A 19,014-nucleotide genomic window follows, 5' to 3' on the forward strand; every position below is an offset into this window, starting at 1 on the left:
ACATTTTGGGAAAAGTGAGCCAACTTTTATCTCGGGTTCTTGTTTAATTAGGTATTGGAGAATACCAGACTTGAGTCACACTTTGGCAACAAGTCAGAGGAACGTATTTTATCCTACCTGACAGTTTGGAAAAAGAATTGGTGATCTACTCTACTTACCTGAAATGATAAAGAAAGGGAAAATTATGAGCAAATTAAACGAAAGACCACCGGTGAAGACTTGTTGCCTCTTCTGCCCTCCGCTCCAGCTTACTGCGGCAAGAAACACATCATCATGTGTCTGGCACCAACACTATATCACGTCGATCATCATATCACCAGTTATGGTGAAGATAGAGTGACAAGATACAGAACGCACGGATCAGCAAAAGTGCATCACTCCGTTTTGTTACTAGGCGCGTCGGATTGTTTTTCCACAATGCTGAGGGATTATTGCAATTGCATGCTAATTGCATCTTCGCTCCGCTGATCAATTCCTCAGTTGATCCAGAGGGATGCAAACTAGATGATTCAGACAATGCAATTATTTGGTGCGTTATCAGTACTGCCAATGAGCCGTGAGTGGCATGAAATGTTTGGTGAATATGAATAACATGCCAGTTTAGCTTCTTCAGCATCATCAGCAGTGTCTCCATTATGATGTGATGCCATCGTAAGGCAGGAAAGTGTCTCCTTGTCTCCCGTATTCTTCACATTCAGCTGCTGAACATTTTGCAGCAAAAACACTGATGCAGTCATCAGTGTTAACGCTGCCTCACTCGCCAAGGCACTTGAAGCCTTCGCCGTGTCAACTCCATGTGACAGCCTCAAGCTTCGTGCCGCTATCCCCCAGTACATTACCTAACATTTGGAGCACTAGACAGTTAATGGGATAACCCCCCCCCCCCAAAAAAAAAAAAAAAACTCCAACCATTTGGGGTATCTACTCCACAGCTGCCGGCCGTAATCAACACAACGCCAAGTTCCCCCATCAGTCTTCTTTATGCTTCCACAGTGACAAATACAGATGTCTCCACGGGGTTTGATGGCTTCATTTTTCACAATGACAATTTGCTTGCAGATAACTGCTCTAATTAGTTTTTAATGTCATTTAAATTACAGAATTTTTTATCAACCGAAATAGCTCATTCTGAACATGACACTTGAACAGTAGTCAAACTCACTTTCTCTTTTAGCATTTGTTTACTTTCTTTAGCTGCAACTTGAGGCAAACCGAGCAGTTTCCGAGTAAAATTGAAATCAAAATATTATGAGAGGTTAACCAAAACACGGAAGGATGAGTTCCATTGCTGTGCTTCATTGAACTGTCAAGGAAAGTCGTATTAGCGTTAGTTTGATATGGAATTCTGACAACTGTCAGATTTAAATTCACTTTAATCCTCAGGATTAAACTATCTCTGTCAATTTCAATTTACTGTCGACTTAAAGGAAAGGCGCGCGTTCAAATCCCAATAGCCTTGTCGCTAAGTGTCGAGATTCTGTTAGAGAGGTTGCCATGGAAACACGACAAACAGCAGGTTTGCCACTTGTGACTAGCTAACAATGATGTCAGGATCAGGAGTGAGTTTGAGCTACATTGTATTTCAAGTGACTTGCTCTAAAAGCAATAACTTGATTTGGGGAGAAATTGTGATAGCGCAATTAATTTAATCATTTAGCTACTTTTTAGTATGCGCAGGAATGCGCTGGAGGTTTCGAGTTAAGCATTGAAGCAGGAGATGATACAGACGAAGTTGATTGTCTGTCATTATAGGTTACAATTAGGAACCAAGGCTGCCACATTTGTAAAGAATTAAAAATGTGTTTTTCGTTATTCAATATCACGTTGAGAAGAAAAATTATAAACTTTGTTTCACTTGCGTGGAGAATTAATAATGTGTTCTTCAATTTTTCAAGCAACGGATACGAGTAGTATAAATGTTACCTTGGGCTATTTTTGACCCATTTACAGTTACAAAATCATACTTTGTCATTTTTCTATGATAACCTTTGTTAAACTTTAACTGCCATCCCGTCGACTTAAGCAGGTGCAACCTACTTGATAATAATGATGAGACTTCTATCCATAATATTGCCCAAAGCGCGTTCAGAGTACCGTGGCCACTAACAAACCTAATGTGTAATGGTCATGTCTGTGATCCAATTAGTACACTTCCCAAGAGTCCCAAGTCTCCAGTGATCATATTGCTCATAAACCTCGCAAGGGTTTCATGATCATACCGGATACACTACCTGTCACCTCGGATAGGATTGGCTGTCGTCAACTTTGCGACTCTGCGTAGGTCTCTTGTCGAAATAATGACTGAGTCTTACGATGGGCTACGTGACATTGTCGACATTATGATCCTGTCTTGTGGTGTTATGAGAATTGCAATAGTTTGCTCTGATTGGCTGATAGGGTTATTGCAATGGAGAGCTTGAGGAGATCTGATTGTCATGGTAAGCCGGAACAGGATCACAAGGAGTGCCGACCTTGTGTTTCAGTTGTTTGTGAGATGAAGACAAATGTTGATTGCTGGACCGGATGTCCCATGAGATTCAGAAAAGTTTATGTCGACACGAAACCTAATCAAATAATCAACATGTCTTGGTCTTAGCAGGATGTACCCGTCAAAAGATGTAACTGAGCGGCCTGTAGAGGATGCAATATGAAAGTGACCAGCACAAATTTGGGACACCCTGTATAGCACTGATCGAGTCATTTCCCAAGTAAATCACAAAGTCGAATCAGTCAGCCTTTCAAAGGATGATAAGCAGAAACAGAGCTACAAGATACACTGTCTCTAGTATTCCCTTGTCAAAGGGTTACCATATGATATGAAACAGAATCAGAAGTTACATAGTCCATTCTCTAGTATACCCCTTCACAATGAATGAACAAAGTGCAACCCTCTGCACCAAGCTATCTGATTTGCCTTATTACATGTTGACGATGTTGTTCACCAGATTCATTTCTTGACCAGCAGTAAAGTGCTTTTGTTACAAGGGCGATTTTTGTACATTTCTGAAGGAACTTGAAGTACTCTGGTTGGCTTGTATGATATCCAGAGACAACGTAATGTCCATTCAATTATAGATCATATGACCTGTTATGCCACCCTTGAGGCGAGTCCCAGATGATGCCAGTCTTCAGAAAGAGACATATCGCAACAAACAATGGTTATCAAATGACCCCTCTTCCAACTCTAGACGGAAGTAAAAGTTGGGTGACAACTCCATATACAATACAATTGCAAACTCTGGCCATGGGGCCATAGCAAGTCTTAGGACGCCGAAGATGGTTCAGCAACAGTCTCCAGGGAGACCGATATCCATGTCATTACAACCAATTACGATATCACTGCAGTATCACTCTCCCTATTGCTTGTATCATCAGAAACCTTAACCATCTACAACTGTAACGAATACCCTCTCTAAATGGCTAACACGGTTCCCTACTCCATCAGGCTTGTTGATCACAATGGGTGCCATTAATGGCACAATGTGATATGGCAAACTGCATAAAGTAGGGAAATGATACAGCAATGGAGTATCAAAGCCACAGCTTCCACCAATGTCTGCTCTGACATTCGGGCGTAAGAGGTCTCATCAGCTACTTAGTTCTTTAGTAAGATGTACGGTGATGTTGGTGATGCAGTCAATCAAGACATGCAGTCACGACATGAGGGCGGAATGAACATCTGTTCTCTGACCTCACTGAGGCTGGATAATCAGCTTCAAGCCAGAACGACTCTCCCTTTACCACAAGGCCCCTCCTTCCCTGTTTCTGTTAACATGCTGTAGGTCTTGGCAAACATTTCAACTTAGAGTTGTTTCTTACATGCAAGCTGACTCCTCTTCCTATATTTACCCACCTGTTCCATGGTTTATGTGAGATTTGAGTACCATTTACCTGTCATTTTGACATCGAGGCTCCAAGGCAATTGTGTTGATGCAAAAATGCAAAATGAAAAACGAATTCTCCAATCGCTGCACTCGTCAATAGTGCCTTGGGGTGTTGGTAAGAAACAACACTCGTGATTGATAACACAAGGTTAAAAACGATCACCTGAGGCGTCCTTCAAGGCTGCCGACCACAGGCGCAAACAACTACGCAATCTTACATTGGATATTCTTCTTTCAATGAAGATCGATTCTTTCATCATCAATTACAAGTTTTATCTCAACTCGTGGGACGTTTGGCCTCGATGCAATAAATCATCACTATTTCATCGTGAACGTTTCTCAATTGGTTAGCGGGCGATAGATAGCAGGGAGAGAGTGTCATTGTACACAATACCTGATTAATTGGAAAGAGTTATTGGAGTTCAAATGGAAAGATTAGTTGCGAAGATGTCAGCTCCTTTCTTTTAATTGCTTGTTAGAAGAGATTAGTCGATGATAGGTAAAAAACAAAGCTGAGAATGATGCCTCTTGTCGGAACTAACTTCTGACTAAAAGAAAACAAATCTATATTGTTGTGTAATATGCGTCACAATCTCACCCGACAACTGCAGCGCCAAAATAAGAAGATCTTGGTATTTTTCCCCGGGTTCTTTTCCTCTCGAATGCTGCGTTATTGTCATATCTTGCCAAAGTACACCGCAGATGGAAATCAGAAAAAAACTCGCCCCAAAACCCGGATGACGGTCGGTACATTGCTGGCAGCTTAATCAATTCTTTTCTCGGTAAAGCAATGCACAGATTACACTTATCCCCGCGACAACTGTATCGCTGTTGACACGTTTTGTCAGGAGTATAACAGCAAGAAAAGAATGTTATCTTCTCTTACTTAGGGTTTATTCTTTGTGGTATGTTTCTTTAAAAACGGGCGAATGCCATTTGGTGAGAAAGGGGAATTGGGGCACCAGATCCAGGGTGCTGCTACAGGATTATACCTGGAAGAAGGAAGGAACCTTTGTTTATTCTACTGCCAAACACTCAGTGCTTTGAACAGTGCATTGGTTTGCTTCTGTAAGTCAACAGACCCTCTGTGTATACTGCATGGATGATTTTTTCCTAAAGTTGTCCATCAATAAGAATCAGGATTTTTGTAACATTTGATGTCACTCAGTTGATTAGGTGTCCTGCCTCCTTTACTCGGAGATTCGGCAAGGGGACTTCTTTTTTCATGACTACGAAATCTTCAAAAGACGATTAGCAGAGGCACATCCTGTCTTTAAAATACACAGTTGCCAACAAATATTCACATGACCTTGATCCTTGACCTTTAGAAAAAGTTGCAGACGACAAAGATAACGACATCTTAATTTGAACAGTGATAACAATAAACTTCTAAATGCCAGGATTTCAACCAAGGAAGTATTGCTTTCTCAATAACCTTTACAAAATGTAAACGGTCTCGCAAGGAAATGGCATTTAACAATGAGATACTGAGAACAATATTCAAAGTTTCCAAAGAACGCACACTGCCTTACTTTGCAACCTCGATGAAAGTTCAAACGGAATGACGTCTGTAACCAAAGAATACGAACAATATAGCTTCTACCTTTAATACTCTCAGAGACTCGTATCTGGCGGCCAGGTTCTGGCTTTAGTTTTTGACAACTAAGAACTAAGCGCATGCAGCGTCAAGGGAATGAGATTTGTAAACACCATGAAAATGTCCCAGGGAGACAGAACAATAGATTGTTGGTCGCATCATTATGCGTTTGATTTGCCACCGCCTGCTGATGATGAGTTGGGTGTCTACTGCAAGGAATCTGGCCGGAGGCGGAGAAGGAGCTGATTAAATGTAGGAAGATGGAAGAACTGGGGAAAACTCGAGGTCTAAATGGTTCAACAAAATGAGAGATTTCAGTTGGCACCGTTCTGCACCATCAGAGGTACTCCGTCCGTAACCTCTAACGGAGTCCCAGTCGGCGGAGTGGATCTAAAACTTCAGGGTGAAGATGGTGGGCACTGAATTGATAGTCTTCTGAGTTACAGTTACAGCCGTTCATCCAGGCTTACAACCAGTTCAGTCAACCTTTCTGCCAAGCCATGATCGCTTCATCCGGGACGCCAGTCCCACTAGTCAACCTTTATGAGGATAACGACCGCTAAGTTTGTGGATGATCGAGCTGCGAGATTAACCCTCGTATCCTGGCCCCTGGATCTCGTCGAGGGCCCGGGATATGAGACATGACTTGGAAGATGACTTACGAGTAGCTGTTAGATATTACACAGACCTGGCTGGTTGCCAGGGAGTACAGGAGACAACGTTGGTACACAATTACACCTGATGTGACTTTCTTGGACGAGCCAGTCTGCCACGGGACTGGATTAAAAGGCAACATCCCTTAGAAACAGTAGATGTTAGTAGCTCTTGACTTCATGTGATCTGCCTGGTAAAGAAGATGAAGACCCATGCTTTTGTGAAACAGCCCCTGGATATCGTCCAGGGGTCCGCGAATATCCGCTACCAGTCATCACCGTTGATTAAAACATTTATGATTATCAAACTAAAACAATATCGGGAAATGGAAAGAAATGCTACGCTTAAGTCAAACTCAGATAATCGATTGCTAACTCCAGACATTCTTTAAGTCAGTCACCAGAGCAGGAAACAGGTGCGATTCAGGATCCAGACAAAGAGAATACTCAAAATTCTGGTCAAGTTTAAAGATTTTTACAAAGTCTCAGAACTTCGTTCTCATGTCAAATTTTTTTTCTGAAAGTGGTGCGCCTCTGCTGTGCTCTTGGATCCGCCTATGATAAAGCACACTCCTTTTTATCCTTGATCAACCACCTCAGAAACCCAATAACCAAATGTGTTATGCACACGGATCAGCTCCTTGCATCCTATACAATTTCTTTACAAGGTAAACCATCGGGTGTCAACGAGCACGATATCACTCTCAAAGTCCCGGATACCAGCAGCAGTTGAGCAGTTTTTACCACACAAGCAACTAAGAGTGGAAACCATCACTAAACGGTAATAAGTGGTGTTGAAAAAATCCACCAAGAACTCACCGATCCTTTGAAGAGGGAAATTAATAACTGCACTAGCAGCGAATATAAATTTCTTCCTCTATTGACTGCTGTATTCTTGATTTGTATTTGCTTTGATAGTTTAGTTGAGGAAATTAGTGCCTTCCTGAGCTCAAGCAGGTTAAGGCTTTGAGAGCTTTCAATGGATTGTATAGCTGTGCATTGGCCTGTTGATTGGCAGTTTGGTATCTTGTTCAGGGCAGCTCCCTCAAAAAGTACAGAGAGGTACACTGGCCAGAGGACACCACCCTGACCACAAAGCTCTGCGGCTCTGGGGCTCTGGGGCTCTAGGGCCCTGGGGCTCTGTGATGGAAGTCTTTGGGACAGCAGACTTCATTACCGAAAACGTGATGCATTGCTGCGACTTAATTTTGGAGCAACTGGTGGGGCAAATGGAAGCAGTGTCCTGATTGGACGACTCTGCCAAACTGCTCAGTCAGAGCCTAACAAGGACACAGCTGACACAAGTCACTGATGAGCTGTACACTTGGCCATGATAGATGTTGGTGGGTTCGTCGGGGGTCAACTAAAAATCCCCATTAGATAAATCTCTCCGAACAACATATGTCTCACCATCACGCTCTTTTGATTGCTGTCGTGATGGTTCCTGGAACTTGTTATTTTCGCCAATTACAACCTTGACAAGGGCACAGATGACATTTGTCGTTGTCAATGTTGCCGACTTGGCCATGATAGACGTTGCTGGGATCGTGGTTGTCGCCACAACTTGTTGACGTGTCACCTCCACTATTGCCCAGCTGTCAATGAGTCACCTACACATGATTCATCGCCTAATCTGATTGCCACGCATGTTAATCACGTCTCAGGTGGAGAAACTGCTCGTAACTTGGACAATCTGGTAGATTACTGGGATGATAAACATGATCTCAGACATCAGCAATGACCGGTGGATGGTGTGTGAGCATGTGTCACCCATGTCATGCATGTACCACCCTATAAGAACCTTCCACGAGTAGGATAGGTGGAGACATCTCTAAGACTTGGAAAAAGTGGCAGATCATGGGCGATGACCAAGGTTTTTGACCCAGAAACATTTCATACGAGGCAGTCACGGGCTGTTGAAGTTAATATGAAGGGTTACCGCAAAAACTAGTGATGACCATTTGATGAGAAATGAATTCATTCGTCATTCGTTTGAGAGAGTATCTTGCTTAAGGGAAACCAAAAAGGCAGGTTGAGGCATCACGGAGACTTTGGTCGATCAGGGGTGAACATCTATGTTTCTGACCTCGGAACATTTCATCATCCAGTTAACAGGTAATGTACTTTATGATGCAAACAGAAAATTGATATCGCAACTCAGATGTCTCGAACAGAAATCTATTCCCAAAAAATCTCAATCTCCATCCGACGACACAAGACCATTAGCTAAATCACGGAATACACTTGGGGTTTGTGTCTAGCATGTCTGAGTGAGAAACAATAAAATTAGAAAATCTCATTTTGGCGTGATTACCAGATAGCGGCTGTGAAGACCGTCGAGGGACTGACGGCTGTGGGTGGAGACGCTCACGTGATATACAGCTGTCTGCTGAAGTGGAAATGACAATTTTTTGGGTGTTATGTGCTCTTTTTCGTGTGATATAAGTTTTGCAATGAATCATTTCACTCATCAAATAAAGTTAAGTGCCAATCACCTAATACACAGATAAACCCCTTACCGCCCCAAATGTACACCAATGGACTTGAAGATGATACTCCTCGTCAAACGGGATAGGAAGCAGACTTTGATGATATTATCTACCGTGACGTGCCTTAGATGCTTGTCCCTTGTGCCCCCCCCCCCTTCCCCAGTCCCAAGGTTGCACCATGCTCTTGAACATGATATCCCGTATCATCTACCTGTCTCGTGCTCTCTTCACACAAGGCACATCATTGCACATGAAGGATGTTCTTGAAGAGATTATATGAAGGTACTTACCTCGAAAACAGAGAATAAGACTCTCGAGTTACAAGATGACAGCAACCAAGAAGATTACATGTATACATTGTCTGTCGAACCTCTCTTAGCCGACACCTCTGTTAGCAGGAAACCCTTTTGATTAGCGACAGTGATTTTGACCCCAAACAGGTCATTCTGCACTACTGGCCTTTCAAGGACAGCACTCTTCAATCCCAAGGGTTTCCTTCTCACAGAGAGGTTTTTCTTTTTCTTATTTAGATATTTGTGGAATTCCAGGGGCGCATAAACCTTGGATTCCTTCAATGACAAATGAAGGTCACTCAGCTTCGCACAGGCATAGAAGCATTGGAAAAAGTCGCAACGGGATACTGAATTGGCTTTTTTCCGTGTTCTTTCTGACATTGGAACTGCTTTTCCATGGTTTTATAACTGAGGAAACCGTACAGTATTACATAAACTGGTCGTGATAGCGTTCTGTACGTCACGGATGCCACTTCAAGGCGACATTCTCTTCTCCGTGTGATGCACACGATCAGACAGATGTCCAAGCTAGAGCCTCTATACTGGCTGATTTTGAAGCAACCCATTCATTCGGCTTGGGATGGTCTACATTTGATATGAGACTGAAAACATCATACACCATTAATCCAAGGTCTTTCTGCGGCTTGATTACCCCTGGCTTCTGAACAAAAAGGCCGCCAGCGAAGCCACTCAAACACAAGTGACAGTCCTTAATTGGAATAATAACCAATTTTATGTCCCGTTTCACTTAACATTGGCAAAATCACCTGTACTGAAGACAATACACAGTGTTTATCGAAGTCTGACTTACTAAGTGTGGAAAACTAACTGCAGACAATATGTTTATCGGTCTCGCCTCATGGGCACAGTGAATTGTACATTTTACATCGAAACAGTGCGTTAATGCACAGGATGCATAGATTTCTTAGGGTGAAACACCACGTATACTTCATTCCATGTTGGAGCGATGTACATTTTACGCCTGACATAGTGTATTGATGCACATGAGATATTGACATTCTCGGTGGAAGGCAATGCATCAAAGAAGTCGCCGACACCTGATCTGCTAATAAGCTCATTAATATTAAAAGGTAATTAAACATCGGAGTATCTGTGAAGCAACATAATACACCAGCGGTAATGGACAGAAATCACATTATCGACCAATAACCCTCGATATACGACCGGTGATGGTGAACCACATGTTGCTAGTTGATGATGACTAAGAGGGGTCAGAGTTCAGTGATACCAGAGGCGGATCCAGGGGGCGTATTGGCAGGGTTCAACCCCTTATTTCAGAAAAATCTTTGAAATTCACCACAATGCCAACTTTCTCTGAATCCTAGATGACTGGACCACTGTGGTTGACTCATGATTATACTAGGAGAACGCGTGGACTATTCTATACATGTATATTGTTTTCATGGTCAGTCATGGAGGGCTGAACATTGATTAGTCTTGCCTGACTTGACCGAATTAAATGCCGTCATGGTCATTTGGGCTTGCTTTCTTTTGTCTGTCCCTCGAGCACGGCAGGTGATGACGTTACGTAAAACATGTGTTTTTGTTTAGGAAGTGACTACTTGGCAAGCCCGGCTTACCAAACAGCGACTTTTTCTTGTCCTGAATGGAGAGCCGAACTCATTAATATTAAAGTAAAGTCTCCAGTTCGCCAAACAGGGTAGATTTTTTACCTGTTTGGCAAGCCCGGCTGGCCGAACAGGGTGGCTTTTTAGTGCTGTTTGGCAAGCGGCTCTCCAAACAGGACAAAAAAAGATGCCTGTTCGGCGAGCGGCTTGCCAAATAGACCCGGCCTTTTGTTTATCAGTCTCTTCTCTCTCAGTATAGTGCCAAGTACATCGATAGACATGCCAACGAAACAATGCTTTCGAAACTTCAGAATCTGGATTAATCCAGCCTCAGTTAATGTGTCCAAAGGGTGCAAAAGATAGCTTAGGCTTTTTAGTTTAGCCCGGAAGAAGCTAAGGCTGAGTGTCATTCATATCAAGTTTGTTAAGCTACAAAACACCGAATAAAAAGCACCACCTTGGGGCGGGAGAAGACGAGAAAAATTATCTGCAAACCCAATCAAGCGAGTAAAAACAGCCACCTCTATCTGCCTCGGCAGCACGTAGCAGCGTGATTTAATTTCATGTGTTAAATACCTGCAGGATACGCCGTCTTTTAATGCAAGCAAAAACGTAATTATTGATCAATGGTTGTTCCCTTTGGTGCCATTGTTGACAACCTGTCACGTTAATTGGACACGTTTTTGTATGATTTCTACAATGTTTTTGTCAAAGTTGTTTTATCCCTTAGGAATTTCAAACTACAGGGTCGTCTGTTGCGTCATTTGGTGAAATAATTAGTGATGACGGGTTTTTTCTTCTTGTCATCAATGAAGAAAAGTGTGATGACATGTTTTTTCTCCAGAACATCGATTAAGAATAGAGATTTGTGTACCAGCAATTGCGAAATATTTGGCTCTTCCATGCTCAAACTTCAAACCCCTCATGGACACTGAAATGTCTTCAAAAAGCTGCTTTTCATTCAGGATAAACATGTTCGGTTTACCCGAATGGTTTTACTTCTGCTTACAGGACACTATTGACAATCTCAAATTTGCCAAAATGTGAGTTAGGCTCTTATGTTATTAGTGTGACGATAAGCAAAGTTGTCAACAACACCTCCAGTTTGGCATCAATTTATTAAACTGTACATCAATTGCTAAAAAAACATTCAAAATTGTGTTGCCACTGTTATGCAGTTTATCATAAATCTTCATAAAAGATGGCATAATTTACACTCTAACTAAAAAAATGTGCATTCACAGCAGCCATTTTCAAAGAGCCAAGCTAATCCTGGTGTCATTAGTATGAAGCAGATTGATATGAATTTTCTTCTCCAAATAAATCATCAAACTCGTTAAATGCAACTTAATGCTTCGTGATTGAATTTGGGTCTATTTATTAAGTCGCCTCTCAGACCTAATGTTATTGGCATAAAGCAGAATTTATATGAATTCTATTCTCAAATTACCAAGCTGATTAAGTGTAACCAGACAGTGAATCAGTCTCGATGCCAACAGCTTTACATTTGTGCTCTTCCTTATGAAGTCTCATTTTAGAATTAGGAAGAGTCATTTGCATTTCAAAATTCATACGAAATTTTCCTCTCAAAATAAATCTTCAAAGTCGTTAGATGCAATTTTGTTCGCAGTTTCTTAAACTCACTATTAGCATCAGAGTGCAAACATTAGAAAAACATGTCAAGAATTTATTTGAAAGATTGGTGTAAATTTATCTTTGTTTGACGAAGTTTATGAATGACATCTTTGAAAGATGTTTACGCTTCAAAGATGGTTATCTGTCTCTTGTTGAAAAGAATATGAAAATTTAAACCCAACTGAGAACTGAAAATGATATCTGTTGCCTGCCAGGAATTGAACAAAGCTGTCAAACAGTAAGGCAATGTACCAAAACTCCTTGGATTTAACCAATACCTGTCTGGCCAAGCTACTGCAATCAGGCTAACTGTTCCACAACCAATACCTGTCTGGCCAAGCTACTGCAATCAGGCTAACTGTTCCACAACCAATACCTGTCTGGCCAAGCTACTGCAATCAGGCTAAATCAGTGTTCCACAACCAATACCTGTCTGGCCAAGCTACTGCAATCAGGCTAACTCAGTGTTCCACAACCAATACCTGTCTGGTCAAGCTACTGCAATCAGGCTAACTCAGTGTTCCACAACCAATACCTGTCTGGCCAAGCTACTGCAATCAGGCTAACTGTTCCACAACCAATACCTGTCTGGCCAAGCTACTGCAATCAGGCTAACTCAGTGTTCCACAACCAATACCTGTCTAGCCAAGCTACTGCAATCAGGCTAACTCAGTGTTCCACAACCAATACCTGTCTGGCCAAGCTACTGCAATCAGGCTAACTGTTCCACAACGTTATGCAGTTAGGGAGATCGGACAATTCTAAGATATTATATGTATATTCAGATCACATTTAGGTATAATTCTGCCATTCCGCGAATAAACAAAACCTTGACTTTCATACCTTTTCCATCATACCTGAGGTAACCTCTTTAATCTAATTTACGTTCCTCAACTAAGACATTCGTTACAATCAATAAGCTACGATGATGGAAATATTCTACGCGCCACTGGAGTTTGAACGTCTTTTCGAATAATGATGATGAGGAGAAAACCACGAAGGCGTAATTGAGATAATATTTTCATCTTCTTGAGCGGAACAAAATCAAAGTCGTCAACTTGAATTAGAATAAGACGGTTATTCCCATGGAAACAAGGACGCTAATTATTACCTTTTGGCAAAATGCGACTTACTTCTTTTTATTCAGAGCATAACAACTCAGCTCTAGTTTTGATTAAAAATACTGATTTTATGGCTTTTATTTTGTAAAGCTAAAGCAGTCTCACATTTTAATATCACACTCAAGTCCTATGGCGTTCTTGGGGAAGAGTTCGAATATGGCTTTTTCAGTCACACACGATTCTAAAGGTTAACCATACCCAGGAGATTCCAACCTGTTTAACCACTATTTACGGTTTTCAGCACTAACGCCTAAATCCTTTATTGACACAACGGTAGATTTGGCCTGACAGCGCCCCCTAGAGGCCTATTAACAAAGCAAACAGAAATCAATTAGTGGCCATGAAAGCTGGCTGTAGGAATAATGCATGCTGATCTGCATGAGTCATACGTAAAAGGAAATGTGTTACCAATAATTTCTGTGATGAAAAAAGACCTTGCTGACCATGATATTCTGAAAAGGCTTGGCACAGCCTCTAAAATAATTACGAGGCTTATTTAGCGCTAAATCCAACTGGGTTCAGTCACTCAAAGCACTTCACATTATTGCCCCGAGCTATTAGCCTAGTCGTGGTTGAAGCTTTACTCTCTCAGGGAGTATTACAGCACCCTGCTTTAAAAGGAAATGCATTGGCCACTTTTGATAAAGGCAGGGCAAAAAGAGAAAATTGAGAAAAGCCACAGCGCTACGCCCTGTTAAAATTATTTCGCTGAGATGCTAACTGGAGTGAACACAGAAGTCAATGATGGAAGGACTCATGTTACCAACTGAATGTGACCAATAATCGTGACATGTTCCCGTTTCCAAGGTCATCAGTGCCATTATAAGTCACGATCAATCAGCGTTGTTAATCTCACTCATATACCGTGACCATAGCAGCCTTCATGCCCCAAGGATTTGCTCAATCCCTTTAGTCACTATCTCATTGACTTGTAACATAATGTGTTGGATTTATGTCGTCCATTAAAGACAATCTTGTGGTTATCATCTGCCATGAATTATGAACAATGTTTATCATAACATTAATAATTGCGTTTGGGGAATTCATGGCAGCCTTTGGTATCATTGCACTTTCAGGTCAAAACGGCCCTACATATTGGCCCACTTACTACTATAGCCATTGTGAGTCTAAGGCCCAGTGATTACTTTAACCATTATCAGTTTTGGCTAAATACGGCCCTACATAGGCTCAGTGACTATGAGTCTGGGTCAAAATGGCCCTAAATTAACCCAGTGACTACTATAGCCATTATCAGTTCTGGCTAATACGGCCCTGCACAGGCGCCCCAGTGTCTATAGCCATCAGCATGGGCCGAAACAGCCCTACACAGCCCCAATGACTATTGTAACATCTTGTATCGGTCGCTTCACCTAATGATCACAAGATATTACACATGACAAACAAGGTTAGCAACTACATTTGATCAAGTTAGTAACCACGATGATAAAACGGATTACATTTCATATCCAAGGTTACAGATCAATTGATACTAGGTCAACTAATGGTTCTAAACATAAACAACTTCTCCTGATACGAGGTCACATGAAAAGACAGTAAATGACCTTGATTCATTTGTACGGGGCTCGTGCCACATAAAGTGGGTGACTTGTTATGGAAGAGTCCCTGGACATCCAGTCATCCGGTTGTTCAGTTGCGTTCTACACGACAGTTATCATGATATATGTGGTAATTCGCTATCGACTAATGAGTTATGCTCAGCATAAAACAGATAGAAATCGTTTTCACTGTATCAACATGAAGCATTGCAAAATGTACCATACGTGATTTTAAGTTGGTCAGATATGCCGAGGTAAGAATATAACCAGAAATGGTAGATGCTAAATTGAAAAGAACACGTCAGCTCATATATCTATGCAAATAAGAATAATAGAGCAAGGAGCAGCTATCAGTGAAACAATGAAAATGTCCTGAAATGTGTTTTCCTTTCAGCCTTTATCTTGGTTGTTGATATCTTCATCAAGACGTCATATTCCCCAGACTCCAGCTGTGCAGACTGCCGCCAACCATTCCCCACACTAATTAACTCCAACCCTGTCTAATTACTCCGAGCCAGATCATTATTCTAAAAATAGTCAATACCGCGCTAAATATAACATCACATCCGCTTAATTAGCGATAAACAAAACTACGGTAGCTATTTATAGTAAAATACGAGAATTTTCGATAAGTGGCTTGAATCAATGGTCGTTCTATTTTGATCATATTTCATTTCGTGACGAACCAGCTCCAGATAATCCGATTCAGGATTTCACGCAAGTCGCTAAAAGCGCTGATCACATTGATCATCGTAGGCCATTAGATGGGCACGAGATGAGGCCTGCTTTTAACCACTTGGCGCATTGCGCGTCAGGAATCAGGAAAATCAGGTATTTTGGATTCTGTTAAAAGTGAAAATGTTCGCGAGCGCTTTATTCGCAATTCTTCAAATGCTCTTGATTGCAGATCTTTTTCGTAAGGGCAGGACCTGTCCAAAATGGGACCTTACTGGAGTATCATGATTGCAAGAACCAAAGTAATTTGTTATAATCAAGTTGCTTCTATCTGACCTTGACCTTTACAAGCCAGTCAAGTACACGTGTGGTGAGCTTCTATCTGACCTTGGCCTTTACAAGCCAGTCAAGTACACGTGTGGTGAGCTTCTATCTGACCTTGACCTTTACAAGCCAGTCAAGTACACGTGTGGTGAGCTTCTATCTGACCTTGACCTTTACAAGCCAGTCAAGTACACGTGTGGTGAGCTTCTATCTGACCTTGACCTTAACAAGCCAGTCAAGTACACGTGTGGTGAGCTTCTATCTGACCTTGACCTTTACAAGCCAGTCAAGTACACGTGTGGTGAGCTTCTATCTGACCTTGACCTTTACAAGCCAGTCAACACTTGGGGTTAGCTTCCATCTAACCTTGGCCTTTGCAAGTCAGTCAACACTCTATCAATCAACTTCACCCAAATTACAATCGGAAATTAGGTTCACTGAATTTAACGGAATAGGAAGCTCATGTCCAAGACAGGCCTTCCTCCTTCCGATTCAATTACATTAACCCCCCCCCCCCTTGCCTCTATTGTAATGAACACCTCGCTCTCTTGCCGAGGAGCACTACTGCGGTCGTGAGATAACAACATCAACAACAACAACAACAACAACCACCACAACTGGAAAGCAGGTGAGGAAACCTTGCGGACATTCGGCCTACATTTTCAGCTCCACATTCGCAGTGTTTGGTTAGAAACCAGTTGCCCAATCACCACTAGTCTGTCATCAAGATTGCAAGTGTCTCAAAGCTGCCGGGAAATATGCAAATAAGTCTCAATCTATCTCTGTTAGAAACCCTGCGCTTCAAAAAATCCGACAACCACTTTTTGAAACTGACTGTTGCATAATGATTATGCAAATTATGCTACAGTTAGAGCCAGAATACTCTGAAACCTAACTTTAGTATGCTAATCCAGTTACAATGGCTGTGTCGCCACGGATCCTAACAATCCAATCCATCTGCCCACCACCGCGAAAACAATATGCAAATTAGCATGTAATTAGAACCTATCAAATGTCTTCAATCAGCTGTTGAATATGTATGAGCATGAGATACATTACGGGCCGTAATCTTTGAATGAATAAACAACAGTTTCCCACAGTGTTTATGATCTGGGGGTTTACAACAGCGGCAACAGAGACAAAGGAAAGACCGAGAATGTTCATGGGTTCTATTCTCTGAAATGTGTCACAGCCCATCTTTCCAGATAGTCCAATCAAGCCCATCTTCCCAGATAGTCCAATCAAGTCAGTATTACTGGGGTTTTCCCCTGAGCCGACAGCGTGTTGCTGCCATACACACGTCCCACAGCTGCCTACGTGTTCACATATCGGATATTGAATTAATCATTGCAAATAATGGCTGAATGGAGATCACAACAAACCAATATAGTTTTAATATGGCAACTTATTGCATAAGTACCAAGGTTTAATATAGGATATTCCATTGAGTGTTTGGTAGAATAATTTGATTTGTTTAATAAGTTTTGGGTGGGTTCCTTAATGTCAAGTCTACTCACAACAATCTATGCAGAGCTAATAGGTATCGCCATTGAGGGACCGACGTGAGAGAATAACTTGTTCTGACATACATGATACATGATACATTACGTAAATCCTTTGCTTTAATCCTTGTTAAACTAGAGATAACTTAGAAAAAGAAAACCATCGTTTTCTAGAACAACTTACATCACTTTCTAATCAAACCACACGTCTCTTTCCTTTGTTCGTGTCAACCTTTTTATGCAGAATGATTATAACTTGTAAGACTTCAATTAATGAACCAACGTGTTTTTAACCTCTACGTAATCTACGGATATCCTAATCAAACAAGAATTCAAAACACAAAAAGATTTCAACGGAGCAATTTTCTTGTTGTGTTTCCTGATTAAAACTTAAATAGAAAAATAAAAAGAGATTAAGGAGTGGCTGCACTGAACAATCTAATGATCAAAACAGAATTGAAGCAGCTTTGATTTACGTGAAAAACCTGTTGTTTTGTGATAATTTCTTTTGTAAAAACCCTTTTACAGCCAAGTCTAAGCTTCCTTCTTCTCTATTCTAACATTTCCGCACCAATCTTGAGTAAACATACAGATTTGTATTCTAAATTTAGATGTTAGAAAACTTTTGTATTTTTGCCGACAGAGTTAAAGGGTGTATAACCATCATCTGGTACCTCGCTTCAAGTTGGCTTTGCATGGGCAGTAGATCTGCCCACTTTTAGTGCGCAACGACCACGGACATGCCCAAACAATGCTTTCAGTTTGTTTTGCATGGACAGCAGATGTCAACTTCAAGTGCCAAACACATGACCCTGGACGTGCCCAAGCAATTACTCTATTGATACAAGTCATCTGTACATTAGAGGCTCTAGCACGTCCCCTAAGAAGTCAGGTAACGGGTTGTTCGATTGAAGATGTCTTTCGTGCATAACATCCCACAAGATTCCCCAGGAGGCAATCTCCAGACAAGTCCTTGAATGAACAGCAGGTATCACATTCGCGCAGTTGCCCGCAGCCACACTCCGGCTTGGGTGCAGATGAGACAGTAGACCCAGCATCGCCTGTGGACATTTTACATGATTAATACGTAGAGAACTAGCCACGTTAGTACTAGTGAGTGGTCGATTGAGAAATGATTCGATTTGTTGGAGAGATTGCTCCTCGCATCACGCCTATAGTTAAGATTCGACACTGGCTCATGGCCGTCTCATTGTTATTACTGCCAGTAACATCATGGCTTGATTGAGGGCAGAGTCGGTGTTGAACGGCAGAGGACACCTTACTGGAGAGATTGCTGTTCTCAACGTTAAGACAATTCGACCCTAACATGACTCATAATAGTCTCAAGGCCATTGACATGTCATCAGCAGAGACATTTCCCGCAGAAGTGGAACCTTTTTGGTTCCTCTTTGCCTCTATTCAACCGGAGTGCTGGGCCCAAGAAAAACTCTCCAAACAGAAAATCGTTTTTCCTAGATCTTTCCTCCTTCACTTCTCATCCTCATGACCCCGAGGTTACTAACGTGTCACCAGCAGATTCTCCTGCTGCAGACACAGCCTTGGTTTTTCGTCTCTGCCTTTATTGCCACAGCTCATTTATCACCACAGAACTGCCAAGGAAATTCTGATCGCCAAATAGATAATGTTCTTTACTGGTCATTAGTCCGTTCTTTGCTCTATCTTATGATTGGAACAC

At 41.7% G+C, this 19,014-nt stretch overlaps 1 protein-coding gene across 2 annotated transcripts in view; it reads right to left on the reverse strand.

Moving 5' to 3' along the window:
• Positions 1 to 19,014, reverse strand: part of LOC135499503 (potassium voltage-gated channel subfamily H member 8-like) — a 121,395-nt gene that overhangs the window by 40,308 nt on the left and 62,073 nt on the right. The gene's annotated exons all lie outside the window — the stretch shown is intronic.

Source organism: Lineus longissimus, chromosome 15, assembly GCF_910592395.1.
Source record: "Lineus longissimus chromosome 15, tnLinLong1.2, whole genome shotgun sequence".
Lineage (NCBI taxonomy): Eukaryota > Metazoa > Nemertea > Pilidiophora > Heteronemertea > Lineidae > Lineus > Lineus longissimus.